The sequence below is a fragment of the Lepidochelys olivacea genome (assembly GCF_965140295.1).
Source record: "Lepidochelys olivacea isolate rLepOli2 genome assembly, chromosome: 12".
In the NCBI taxonomy this organism is placed as follows: domain Eukaryota; kingdom Metazoa; phylum Chordata; order Testudines; family Cheloniidae; genus Lepidochelys; species Lepidochelys olivacea.
In genome coordinates this window covers 20,342,689-20,357,314 of record NC_140422.1, presented here as the reverse complement: position 1 = coordinate 20,357,314, position 14,626 = coordinate 20,342,689, and the positions used below count along the sequence as shown (strand labels likewise).

The window sequence follows — 14,626 nt, the reverse complement described above, 5'->3', positions numbered from 1 at the left end:
CATGAGAGAGTTTTCAGGCAATGCTCCTCTGAATGGAGCTTGTGGTTTTAGGTACAGGAAGTTCTCCCATACCGACAATGATCTAATACAGCAAAACAGTAAGGGCTGAGTGACTCGGAGGTGGTAGAGGTCGACATTTGCCAGTTTCTCCAGGGCAGCAAAACTCCTAGGTCTGGCCCTGAGAACAGCGTGCATCTGGGGGGTGCTATATAAGTGGAACCTCTGGGCAGGATCCTCGTGAGCAGCACTGCCGCAGTGACAGCTTGCTTTGTTGCAGGGCTATCCCACATGATTTTCTCCTAAACTGTGAGACAGAGCTGGAGAAGTGCAGGCTTTGGAATTTTACAAACACAAAACTTGCTCCTCTTCCCTCAGAGTGCCCTGGTGTCACTTCTCAAGTCTTGCATTTTAGGGTGTGTCTCGCTGAAGGGTGGCCCAGACTGCAAACAAGACGCATTATAATGCACAAAAATAGGCTTTCAGGATGGATTCATTGTAAAACAATGTATTAACCAGAGGTTATTGAAGTACAATAGGCAACGTGTCATTGGTCCATAGTCAATAGGGACATCCACTTAATTTTAACACATGACCAGGAGCAGATTTCAAGTAATGCATTTAACAGGCTTTAAGAGCTATTTTATTGGGACACTTCTAAAATCTTGTGCAAGATAATTTAACTTCATTGTGTGCTCCTGAGATGGAATTGCAATTGCGGTTTTTAAAGTCTCTTACATAAGAGATGTTATGAAACTATTTATTACTGTTAAAATTTTGAGACACATGAATTATTTTGTACAATGCAGCTTGATTCTTAATATTTACACAGACATGCACTGAAAGTGCTCATGAATGCAATATTGGTAAATTACTGCATGATTTCTTGTATGCAGCATTGTTGTAGCCATGTTGGTCCCAGGATATTAGAGAGGCAAGATAGGTGAGGTAATAGCTTTTATTGGACCAACTTCTGCTGGTGAGAGAGACAAGCTTTCCCCAACAGAAATTGGTCCAATAAAAGATATTACATCACCCTGGGCTGGCCTTAGGGAAAATGGTGCCCTGTGCGCACTTGTTTTTAGGTGTCCCTGCCCCCCCATTGTCCTTGGCCCTCATGGGTGCTCCCCATTGCCCCTGGCCCCTGTGGGCTCTCCACCCCCTTCACCCCTAACCCCTGCAGTGTGTCCCCCTGTGTCTCTAACCCCTGCACCTCTACTGTGGGGAAAGTGACCTGGATGCATGGAGCAGCTGGTATTGCTGCTTCTCCCCCCCCCCCCCCCGGCTCCCAAATGCTGCTCCTCCACGTCCCCCTAGGGGCTGGGACGGGGAGGAGTGAAGAGCAATGCCCAGGTGGGGAAAGCGACCTGGATGCAGGGAGCCCTGATGCCGCTCCCCACTCACAGCTCCGATGGGGGCGCGGAGGAACATTGCGGGGAGCAGTATCTGTGGGTCACTGCTCACTCCCCACCATGTTCCTCCACTGGGAGGAAGCAGGGAGAAATCTGGACACCTCCCTCCCCCACCAGCGCTCCCCTGCCAGCCGGGAGCAGCTTCTGACACTACACTACGCTACACAGCGCACCTTTGTGCTGCTGCATGTCGTCTGTCTGACTGTGGCTCCCCTGGGCAGTCTCCCGGGTGACTCACCCCTAAGGCCGTCCCTGAGCTCACCCGCCTTGTCTCTACATGATGCCTTGTAATCTTATGTCCATTTATGCTCTCTGAGGCCATTACTGGGTGAAAACCCCACATTGGTTATTAGGGCCATTCATTTCATGGGATCATTGATCTATCCCAGCAGCGTCCTTATTAAAGAAATGTGACTGTATTGAGTATGTGCTGCCTTATGACTATCTTGTGTATAACGACCACAGTAAAATCTAAACTGTCTATAGCCTGACATCCCTAAGTCACTAATCTCTGAGTGCTGTGTTGTTGTTGTTTTTTTAACAAACACCGGCTTCTCTATTTTAGGACACGTGTGCTCACATATAAACCCCAACTTAAAGCTCTTTGAAACATTGACAGTTCACTAATTTATGTTCCAGATGAAGAAGACTGAGGAGAGGACAGAGGAGGGTACTTGACAAGTCGGAGCCAAGACCCTGCTCCAAAAGCCTGCCCAGGGAAGCAGAAGGAGTTCTCTTCCCACCTTCCTTTAGCACCTAGCCTTAAACTCTACATAACAGCCGTGATTTTCTGAGTCCGTGTGAGTGCTGTGGTTGGGGTGCACAATGCAGTTGGTTCAGTGTGACTATTAAAACCTCGATTCTCACAATAGTGTAATGTCCGTGCTCATATACTGATGGCAATACACTGGCATCCCCTCTGCCCTGAACATATTTTTTAATTCCTTCTGTGTTCTGTAAGCCCAGGGATGTCCATGTCAGAGCCCTAAGCATATTTCTCCTGCCACATGCTATTCTCCTCCCTTTACATGCTCTAACCACCACAGACACAGTACCTGTAATAAACAGGCTGCTCAAGATGGAGAGGACATCAGAAACCTGTAATAAGCACAGCACGGAAAACATACACTTATTTTCCATGTATATGTAGCACTTTACGGTTCTTGAACAAGCATCCATCTTGCAGCTACAGTTCCGGCCAACGAAGCTGAGATGGGCTTCTTCAGAGCCATTAGCAACACTCCTTTGATGAGGGTTGGCAGATGGCCACTCAGATTAGACCAAAAATGGATGCACATTTTCAGTGCCTTATTTGGACACCCAAAGCCTGATTTTCAGAGATGTTTGAGCACCCACAATTTCAGTTAAAGTCAATGAGAATTGTGCATGTTCAGCACCTCTGAAAATCATCCCCCTTTCAGGTGTCTCAAGTTGGGCACTCAAAAATGGAGGCACCCAAAGTTAATGGAAGCATTTGAAAATTGAGATTTACTGTGGTAACGCTGCATAACCCGCATTAGATTAGTGAGCCTGCACTGGTCTATAATTTAGAGACTGGCTCGCTTTCCCAATTTTTAATGAGAACTGATGGATCTCTCAAGATATTAAATGTTTCTTGTCCAAGTTTTAGTTTTCTTTGGTAAGAAGAATATGGAAGTAGCTCTGTATATTTTAAAGCTAAAACATCTGTGTAATCATGGGAACTTACAAGGTCAATTTTTGTCTGTCAGCCCTTACTTCTTGATACTGTTCTTCATACTTCATAGTTGTTTCTGACTGCTGAAAGTGGACTGACTAATTGCGGGTATAAATGGTATGCCATTCCTGCCATCTTTACTCATGCACATAGCCCACTGACGTTTTGTGAGTAAGTGTGGCTGGAATGGGCCTTTGAAGGGCAAATATATTTTTGAAAAATTGGGAGAGGGAAGCGGGCTCAGTTTACAGCAGCACAGAGTAGGCGATGTTGTTGAGCTCAGGTTTTCACTCTTAGAGTTTTATTCTGAGTTTCGTTTTTCTGTGCTGCTGGTGAAGAACGTTAAGGGTGCTGTCCAAATACACTAGAGAAAGAGAAGCACTGAAAAGGCAGACTTCTCTAAACCACAGTTTGTAGGAAACTGATATATTCCTCCCTCCCCAGCCTTTTGACTGGAAATGGGTGTTTAAAAACTATCTCCAAGTTTAACTGCCTTCAGAATGATACCACAGAATTGGATAGATCTCCATGTCTTACAATGTAATACTTAGCTCAGTGCTGTTTGCTTAATACTTGCAGTCAGATATGCAAAGGTTGCAGCAGGCAGAAATCGGTGCACTGACAAATATATCAAAAGCTGTCCTAGGACTCTGTGTAATTCAGGTCTAGCCAGTAATCTTTCATAATGCTTAAGCCTTTCTTTTTCCAGGTGTTAAGCTCACTTTGAATCCATTGTTAACTTCTCCTATTCATATCCTTTATCCCAATGACTCAATGTTTTGAATGCGTTTTCTCTGGGATTTCTCGTAATAATTGTAATATGTTCAACCCTTTTGACTTTTCTGAAGTGTGATTAAGAACGGCCATGTTGGGTCAGACCAAAGGCCCATCTAGCCCAGTATCCTGTCTTCCAACAGTGGCCAATGCCAGGTGCCCCAGAGGGAATGAACAGAACAGGTAATCATCAAATGATCCATCCCCTGTCGCCCATTCCCAGCTTCTGGAATGCAGAGGCTAGGGACACCCTCCCTGCCCATCCTGGCTAATAGCCATTGATGGACCCATCTTCCTTGAATTTATCTAGTTCTTTTTGAACCCTGTTATAGTCTTGGCCTTCACAACATCCTCTGGCAAAGAGTTCCACAGGTTGACTGTGTGTTGTGTGAAGAAATACTTCCTTTTGTTTGTTTTAAACCTGCTGCCTATTAATTTCATTTGGTGACCCCTAGTTCTTGTATTATGGAAAGGAGTAAATTATACTTCCTTAATTACTTTCTCCATACCAGTCATGATTTTATAGATCTCTATTGTATCTCCCCTTAGTCACCTCTTTTCCAAGCTGAAAAGTCCCAGTCTTATTAATCTCTCCTCATACGGAAGCTGCTCCATACCCCTAATCATTTCTGTTTTGTTAATATTTTTAAGCACTGGACTGTTGAGCAGATCTAGCACCTGGCTTGGCTGAACATTCTGTGACTTATGATTATCTTTATTTTCTCCATCCCCAGTCAAAGTGGAACAGTTCAACCAACTGCTGTACAATGCTAGGGAGGCTGCTGTCTCTGAAAGTGTATATCATTCCTAGTCTGTTAGCCAGTCACACTTGAAAATTGGCTTCCTTTCCTTAGTTCAACTTGGCCCGAGTGCCTCAAGTGGAAAAATAAACTCACAGTTTTACAAAGAATCCTAACGACCACTTGTTAAAGGTCTATGGAGCTAGGACTTTTTCAAGTCCTAAAAATTAAGCATTTGTGAGACCAGTCAGAAAAGCTAAAACTTGAAGTACCAGCTTTTAAAGTCCATTTACCTGTTTGTAGTTGTAGCTATCTAATCTGCTGCCCATTGCATTTTTTCTCCAAAAACAACTGGTTTCTCAAGAGCATAAATATCTTCAGCCCAAGTGAGTTGCAATTATTTCAAAGCAAATAAAGGAAATTGCAGCTGTTCAGGCTGAGTCAGCCAAAGGTAAACTCTGTAGGGGAGAAAAGGGCTCTTTATTATCTTCTAGTGGCAAAGTTATTACAACAGCCTGCAGGAAAAGGATTAGTCTATAATGTTAACAAAAACATCTGTTAAATCCTGAGCTAAGTGTATGTTTAACTGAGCATTTTAAAAACATCAGGCATTGTATAAAACTATTCTGAACACAATTCAGTGGAAAGACTCAACTAACATACTTAGGAGTTCAGAGCCCATAGGGTCTTAAGAACTCCAGTGGGCACTATTTTTTAATCTTCATGAAACGTGATGTTAGACAAAACGAGCTTTAAAAACAATGCCATATAGCGATCTGTCAATCAGGAATTCTGCAGTGTGTAGTGTGATTATAAAGGTTTATTAGCATGAGTTTGGGATGATCATACTACTTATGAGTGGCACAGCCAATGTGTAAGTTATGCACATATCACGAACAACTGCCATTAAAACCTTTATATCATACCATCCTATCTCTTGCATGAGCCTGATCTGGCTCCCACTGGACTCAGTAGAAAGACTCCTATGATGAGAGCTGAATCAATATATTTTAGAGTTTACAGAATTTGTGTTAGGAATATTTATTGTACCCCCTTTGCTAAAAAAGCCTTTGAGTCCAATTGTGCAGAGCTCACAGAAATAATAGAGCTAATAAATGTTTAAATCACCTGCAAAATGACCTAAAATAGCATTTCTACATTTAAAAATGTCAGTTTCCAACAGATTATTAATTCAAATAGAGAAGTCTTGATGTTCTGTCAGACACATCTAGTCCATTTGCTGGAAGTAAATTTTGACACAGGTTGACTTTGAAGTTAGCCTCTCATTGTCCCATCTTTCCTGGTGCTATTGTCCGAGTAGCTCTGGCTGACGAATCAACAATACATTCTTCCTCTTAAAAACATTACTATTGTATTTTGCTCATGTACTGAGCTTTATTGTAAGGATCTTAAAAGTGTTTTATAAACCGTAATTAAGCGTAAGCCTGTGAAGAAGGTAGATATTTTATACCCTTTTTTACAAATAGGTAAACTGAGCCACAGAGAAGCAGAGTGACATAGTCAAGGTCATGCAGAGCTTTTGATCACACTTCCACTGAAGATGGGAATAATGGGAGCTTTGCCATTGATTTCAGTGGGGAGTAGAGTCTGATTCAATGAATCACAGGCAGATTCAGGAATAGAACCCCAGAACCCATAGAATCATAGAATATCAGGGTTGGAAGGGACCTCAGGAGGTCATCTAGTCCAACCCCCTGCTCAAAGCAGGACCAATCCCCAATTTTGCCCCAGATCCCTAAATGTCCTCCTCAAGGATTGAACTTGCAATCCTGGGTTTAGCAGGCCAATGCTCAAACCACTGAGCTATCCCTTCCCACCCCACAAGACACTGTTTCTGCCTGGTTTCGAACCGGGGACCTTTCGCATGTGAGGCAAACGTGATAACCACTACGCTACAGAAACCACTTAAAAATTTTCATGGAAAATGCAGGTATCAATCCCGCCACCTCTCACATGCTCAGCGAGTGCTCTACCATTTGAGCTAATTCCCCATCCATGGCTCAAGTTCCATGCTCCTAACTACTTGACCATATTCCATTGCTTGAAGTTGAAATTATGGAAGCTATATCAAATATGTGGGATCACCCTACATTCATTAAAAAGAAATCTGCAGCTTTCTAGGGTTGCACATTTGGATCATCCTAGTATTACAATTTGTTGTGATTCATCCCTATCCACACCCGGATAAATCAGTATCTTAAAAACTGTCATTTGCTGTATGTTTATACAGTGTTGGCACAATGGGGATCTGACCTGGTTGGTCTTTAGGTGTTGCTGCAACTTACATATTTATTCTTAATTATTATTCATTAATATTTAAATTACACAGGATATTCCTATGTTATATAGAGAAATAACAAATTCTGTTCTTACCGAGGGTTGAATTCTAAGAAAAAATAGGAAAGCAAAGTGTTAAACTATCATAAAACCATTTGTATTTAGCAGCATTTTTGGCAAGGTTTCAAAACACTTTTATTGTTAGGCTCTGAAGAAGTGTTTTGCTTTTGCTAACGTTTGCGCTTAGCATTGGCAGTGTTTTGTGCACTTCCATACTTGGAAAAGTCTAGGAACCATGTGCTTCATTTGTCCCTTGCCAGTTTTGGATGACGAATAGCAATAATGAGGCAGCTAGATGGAGAGAGGCTTTTTAGGGGTTTCCCTAGGAAGTAAATAGCAGCTTTAACAGCTTGTTCTATTCACAGCAGATGATACACTTAACCTCAACAATTATATGAGGCCTGATCCAAGCCCATTGAAATCAAAGGGGGTTTTACTATTGACATCAAGGGGTTTCGGATCCAAGACATAATATATAGTTTAAGCTCTGTGTGTATCTATCTTTTTGACCCTAAAATACGGAGGTTGAACATTCTCAATGAACTGTACTTTATACAATGCCATAAATATGTATAGTACTATATGAAAGGAATGAGTCACAAATAAATAACAGACTCAAAACAGCTTACAATTTAAAGGCATGAACAAGTAAAATCCCCTTATTTATATTTCTCTGGTCAAGTTGAGAATCAGTAGCAGAAGGGTGAGTAGTGTCGGAAGAACATGCAAGAATGCATGCAGAAGTGCAGGGAACGTAGCTGAGACAGAACTTGCTCCTTTCGAGATTTTGGACTCGCCCTGCCTCCAGACTGCTCCTGACATCCTGAACTAGATTTCCTACCCTTCCCTTCAAAACTCTGAAGGCAAAGTGTTCAAGTGGTGGTGACCTGGGATCTGGTCATTTTCTTACGAACTAGCCAGCTTCAGGATGTCTAGTGTACTTTCCGTCTAAGGAAATGAGTGTATGTCCAAAGCCTCCCCAATGATTTACATTATAGCAAATGTGGAGTGATTGCTGAAGCTCTAGTAACATTGACATCACTGCATAAACACCATAAAGATAAACAAGAAGCCTCCAACTTGTGTCCATTTCAGAGTAACCAGCAGTTCAGAAGTGAGTATTTGCCTAGGTTCTCTGTTTACTCCCACTTTCCGGACATTTAGATTGTATCCCTATTTGGGAACCCCTTATGAGTTTATACATGGTTTTGTTCACAGGCTTTTCAATGCTGTAATTAATTTCTCCTTACCACACTTCTATGAGATGGGGAAATATATTTATCCCCATTCTGCAGATGAGGATCTGAGGTACAGAGAGACTGCGACTAGCTTGAAGTCAGTGGAGCTATACCAGTTTACACCAGGAGAGGATCTGGCCCATTGATTTCAACAGTGGTGAGGACTTCTACTGACTGGGAAACTATGCCTGCCCTTCTCTGCTGAGCATCAACACACTCTGCCTCACCCTCACCATCTCCAGCTTAGATTATGGGAACTTCATTTATTTTATGCCACAGAGAAGCTACATTTACAGCAGGAAGCAGATTGCTCTTTGAGCAGCAAAGGCAGATGTAAACATAGCTGCAGGTCAGAGGCTTCTTGTTCATTTTCTGACTGGAATCAAAGTTATTGATTTAATCTAGAAGGGCCTAAACAGGCTTGAAGCTGGTTATCTCAAATATCCCGTAATCCGCTGAGAGAGCTGAGCTCCACAGGGACAATGCCTCAGAGACTCTCAAAAGTATATAGGTGCCTAACTCCTATTGGTTTCAGTGGAAGTTAGGAGCCAAAATACCTCTGAGGATCTGTGCCAAGGTAACTAGGAAATCCCAGGATAAAACTGTCAGGTGTTTGGGGAAGAATGCCCTTAATTGTGTGAGCCCACTGCTGAGACTGAGCCCTAGACTGACAGTATCCAGCTCCGAATGCCAGGGCTGCCTTTTTGTTGATGCTTCTGCCCAGTAATGACCCTTTCCCATGACCAGCCTCTGCAGAAACACTGAGATGAAAGGGTATAGAAGAGAAAAAGAGTGATGAATTTGCTAGAACTGTGAGATATGATCACTGTGTTCAGTGCTAAATAAACTCAGCATGTAAAATAGGTGTGAGGAAAAGACTAGTGTATAAAAAAGGTTGATACAATTTAGCTGGACTGTCTGCAAGTATATATCTTCTGGCTTTAGTCGCCAAGCTTAGCTAGTGTAATTCTGTGCATGTTCCTGTTCTGAATTCTTTTCCCTCGGTGTTGCTATTTTATTTAAACAGTGATCTCATATTCAGTGTGTGCTTTTATTGCACAAGGTAAATCATGATGAACGATTAGGTATTTCAAACACTAAAACTTGGGTAGATTAGGCATTCAAATATTAAAACTGAAAAAACCCCACAACCCAGAACAGGGTACAAGAGTGCGATAATAATCACTTAATTTAAAAACTTCTAAATGTGTTCACCTGTGATTGACTGATTATTCAGAGACACATAAAAAGTTTCATTCAAAAACCTCACTTTGCCTGTTGATATGCCTTTTACTTATGTGGTGAATGTATTTCTAGTCTCTCTTTACCTCAGTTTACGTCTACACTACAATTAGATACCCATGGCTGGCCCATGCCAGCTGACTCAGGCTCGCAGGGCTTAGGTGAAGGGGCTGTTTAATTACAGGGTAGCCATTAGGGCCTGTGCTGAAGCACAAGCTCTGGGACCCTCCCTCTTCACAGAGTTCCAGCCTAATCCCAACTGTCTACACCGCAATTAAACAGCCCTTAACCCAAGCCCTGTGAGCCTGAGTCAGCTGGCACAGGTCAGCCACAGGTTTTTAATGGCAGCAGTGTAGAAGTTAGAAGAGAGTTAGAGTAAGAGCAGAATTGTGCCATCCATAGGACAGATCGGGGCAACCGCCCCAGGCCCTGTGCTTTGGGACGCGGGGTCCAGAGCAGTCTGGGGGGTTAGCAGGGGCTCTGGCGCCGGCAGTAGAGAGTGACCTGGCCCCAGCCCGTCCTGCCGGCTCTGGGCATCGCTCAGGGGAGGGGACAGAAGCAGGAAAGGGGCGGGGGCTTGGGAAAAGGGGTGGAATGGGGGCAGAGATGGGGCAGAGCAGGGGTGGGAAGAGGTAGGGTGGGGCAGGGGCTGGAAGAGGCTGGGGCTTGGGGGAAGTTGTGGAGCGGTGGTGAGGCCTAGGAAAGAGTAGGGGGTGTCTAAGGCCCTGCACCCTCCCAGGGACAGCACTGAGTAAGAAACTCACACGTTGAAGGTAAAATTCATCTCAGGAAGAGGGCCCACACAACGCCCACTTTTCTGTGTTAAGGTGAGGGGAGGGCTGCACATTCCCACAGCACTCAACTGAGTTTTGTGCACACAGCATATGTGCAAAGAGCTCTGACAGGTCCAGAGAGTACAACACAGGAAAAGTGACCACACGCTCAAGGTGCCCTGCTGACATCTTGGTAACCCTAAGAGCAAAGCTCTAGTTGGGTGTGATGCCGCCGGTATAAAATGTGGCACTGCCAAGGTCAAGGAGCACCCCACGATACATCTTTAAAGGTAGGAGGAGATTTGTGGACTCCTGGACAAATGGAATCTCTGTCAGCCTGGCTGAGGAGGTGAGGGGGTGGTAGGTTATGCCGGCTATGGGAGTGTTATGCCGATCTGAGTGAGGAGGAAAGCTATAGAGGATCACATCTTAGTCTCGAGGAGTAAAAGAGCTGCCTGTGAGAGAGGGAAAAGGGATTTCTATAGGCAGGGAAGGTTGGTTAAGGTTTGAAGAAGCAAACTTGTGGGTGTGTATCTGGATTGAACTGAAATTCCAAGCCGTACAAGAGAACCTCAGCACCAATCTTTACACCTAGAATTAAAAGTCTGGTGTAATATTAGAACAGCGGTAATGGAAATGTTTGAATTTTCAGGGCTTCGTATGTTTACAAGAACTGCAACTGATTTTTAGTGCAAAAATAACCCTATGTACCCAAAAGAGTCCCCTGACTCCTTCCTTAAACCACCAACGTTACTATATGCAGAGCCCATTGTAATCTGCTGGGGAAAGGTGAGTAGGTGCAGTAAGGTAACTAGGCATAGTGGACCCTTGGGGCCTGCTTCTCAATTACACTAAGGACCCTTTACACCACTTTGGCAGTGTAAAGGGGCCATAAAGTGAGTGTTAGTTACATTTATGCCCAGTTTAAGACCCATTCATGCTGCTAGAGTGATGTACATAAGAATGGCCATATTGGGTCAGACCACTGATCCACCTAGCCCAGTATCCTGTCTTCTGACCGTGGCCAGTGTCTGGTACTTCAGAGGGAATGAACAGAACAGGGCAGTTTATCGAGTGAGCTGTCTCATGTTGTCCAGTTTCAACTTCTGACAGCCAAGGGGCCTTAGTGTAAATGAGACTAAGGCCCTTAATGTACTGGTGCCTTTATATTATTTTTATAAATTTGGGCGTAGCTCCTTGAGAATTTCCTGCTCAGAAGGAAGCCCCTGTATACTGGCTGTTCTGTTCAGCTAGATTCAATAGGAAAGACTACAATGAACTATCCCATTCATCCCCCTCTTCCAGGCAGACAGACCTGTTCTATCAGCAAAGTGAGTATTCTTTGACCCAGGGCCAAATCACCCCCTCTCCTAGAAAAGCATGTGGAAGGGAAAAGGTTTTCTAGGGAGCTCAGCGAGTTCCCATGGCATCCTCTCACTGGGTAAGAGGGTATTTTTTGAGACCAAAGATGGGACAGAGAGCATTATCCTGTGACTGTGCATATGTCCCAAGAGCTGGTGGGACATCTTCCCTGCATTCCAGTTCCAAAAGACATGCTGCATGCTCTGTGCATGCTTTAGTATCCTGCCCACCCCCTTGCAGGAGAGGAATGGGGTCTGTGTGAGTTCATGTTTTCAGATATTTCTAATTCTGGTGTATTGAGATGTCCGCGAGAGACATCACTTTTGATTCAAAATAAGATGTTTCCTTTTCAAGCCTCCCCACCTCACCCACCTTGCTAATATTTGTAAAGGGCACTCCCATTAGTTTGCCTGTACACATTTTTGGCTGTTGAATTTCTTTAACAGGAGCTTCCTTTAATGCCTTAGGCTCCATACCTCATAATGCACCCAGCTTGGGAGAATTTCTTGCTACTACTGCATGCATTAGCCTTCATTAATACAATTAGCATAATACTGATTAGGATTCATTTATTCTTTGCAAGGGAGTAAAGCCAGTAATACATATCTCAGGATCAAATACCTCAGACCCTTGTTTTGGGATAGCTTTATTTTGGAGATGTTTATCTCTTTGCATCCTTCCACCTTCTGGGGAAAAAAAGTCACTTAATTGTAAATCTGCTTGGATCAAGGGAATGCATTGTGATTGTCTTTCAAGCATATTAAATAGGTGAATTGATCTATGGAAGCCATAGAACTCAGACATGCTGCTCAACAGTCTAAACTGCCAACTTCATCTTCTTCAAGCACAAAAGCTACTTAGTTCCCCCACATCAAAGCCTTTTTTTATAATAGCAATAAGACAACTCTAGAGAGAACCATGTAATATTAACTCCAGGGAGTAATCATCTAATCACAATCTGGGGGTGATTTGAGGCACTCAGCTGGACCAAATGCCTCACAACACCCCAGGAGTGGTTTTATTGCATGATAGCAGTACCCCATTGAGCCTTATTGCTTAATTAAAAACAAATTCCCAAGTAATTCATTTTTTTTGCCTTCCATAAAAACACAGTAGTACATAGCATGTATAAAACGTCCACTAAATGATGGTAGATGCAAATTTATATTGTGAGATACAATCCATTTCTTCACCACTTGCGGTTGAAGTTAAATGTAAAACCATTTCCTATAATCTGTGTGCTGCTGTGTTTAGAGAGGAATAAATATGGGAAAGTGAGGTTCATTGTAGGATGCCTTGTTTTTATTAAATGATATGTTTGGTCTCCTAACCCAGCGATTTATGTTACAGACATTACAGACACACAAAGTCTATGTGCTTCCTTCGTTATCCTGAGGGTTTCCCATCTGTTTTCACCCATGTCCCTTAAGACACCCCACTGTAACTACCATCCTTTTATTCGGTGCTTTACCACCACCACCACCCCGCAGTGATTTACAAACCTTAGCTAACTCTCACAACAACCCTGTGAGAATGGCAATTATTATCCCTGTTTTACAGAAGGAGAAAATGAGTCAAAGATTTTAAGTGACTTCCCTTAAACCTCAGAAGGGATTTGTGTGAGAGCTGGGATTACAATCCAGGATTCTCAACTACCAAATCTATAATTAGATGACTAGAAATACCACTCTATTAAGGGAAAAGGACAAGATGAAACTGACTTGAAAATTTGTCAGTGCTGCTCCTAAACTAGTTGATAGAGATGCTGCCGAAAATGATGAAGCACCACTCTTTAACTGCTCCCTGACAGTTTATTGGCATGAGAATCCAGAATCAGCAACTTTTAACCTGTGGTTTCCACCTACCAAAACCTAGAACTACCAGGGCATCAATGATTTCTGGATAAAGAAAGACATTGTGACAAAAGCTAACCGGTCAGGGCAATGTTGCACACACATTGACATTTTCATGGATTAAATGCTTGTTCCTCAAGAAGATGTTGTCCACAAGAAAATGAAGTCCATTGCGAAGGAGATAGGGATGTGGTTATATGACAATATGAAGGCAAGTGTTGCTGAGGAAAAGAGAAAATCAAAATGGTTAATGATGCTCAGTCTAAAGGGTCAGACAGTTTCAGTCACAAATTTAGATTTCTTCAAAAAAATCTTTCTAAGTTTTATAAGCCACTACACCAGGCCAGAGACTGATAATTCTGTTTCATGGCAACTTTGAAGGTTTGAAATTTGTTTTCATTCCTCACTGGAACAAAGCCAAAACCTTTCCAATGTTTTCATGAAACAGAATTGTGTCAAAACATCCTTTTTCAAGTGAAAAAGTTAGATTTTTTGTTTCTCTCTCTCTCTCTCATTCTCTTTCATCAGATCAATGACCAGAGTGCCTGTACCTAAGAAAACTTTCCATAAAAACATCCCTGAAATCAGTAAGTCTCCATGAAATGTTTCAGCTTCTAACAAATAGCATATTTCGATGAAAACACATTTGGTCATAAATGTTCTGACCAGCTGTACACATCATAATGATAGAATGTTTCCTGACTTAATTTTTAAAAATCTAATTAAAATTAAAATGTTGGACAGATTTGAATATTGCTGGGTAGCATTTGCCACCTAAAAAGTCCCCTCATTGGGCTAATGAATGAGAACCAGAAAGTGAGAGTGAGTAGTAAGGAAAGGTGAAACTGACCAGTCTATTTTAATTGTCCAAACTGAGTGAAATATAAACAAAAAGAATTACTAAAAATGATTTTTAAAAATTCTTTAAATGTAATTATCGAGGGAATTATTTAGGTGAGAATACGTATTCATAGAAAAATGACTTTAGATAGTGTCCTTTTCAAATAAGTGTTTGTGACTGACAAATATGTACCAGCTTTATCAGGACTCATATTAATCTAGCTTTCATCTAACTCATTGAGACAGGCTACACATAAAATTCAAAGTTGAGTATCCAATAAATGAAAGTTTTAGTAGGCAGATTTTAAAGAAGATGTTTTAATAAATCAGTTAAATGATTT

At 42.4% G+C, this 14,626-nt stretch overlaps 1 long non-coding RNA gene across 1 annotated transcript in view; it reads right to left on the bottom strand.

Moving 5' to 3' along the window:
- Positions 1-12,872: 12,872 nt before the first annotated feature.
- The window catches only part of LOC311528791, a 29,037-nt gene continuing 27,283 nt past the window's right edge, over positions 12,873-14,626 (bottom strand). Inside the window, exon 4 of the long non-coding RNA XR_014713699.1 lies at positions 12,873-13,666. This is a non-coding gene — a long non-coding RNA (uncharacterized lncRNA). The remainder of the gene's footprint in view (positions 13,667-14,626) is intronic.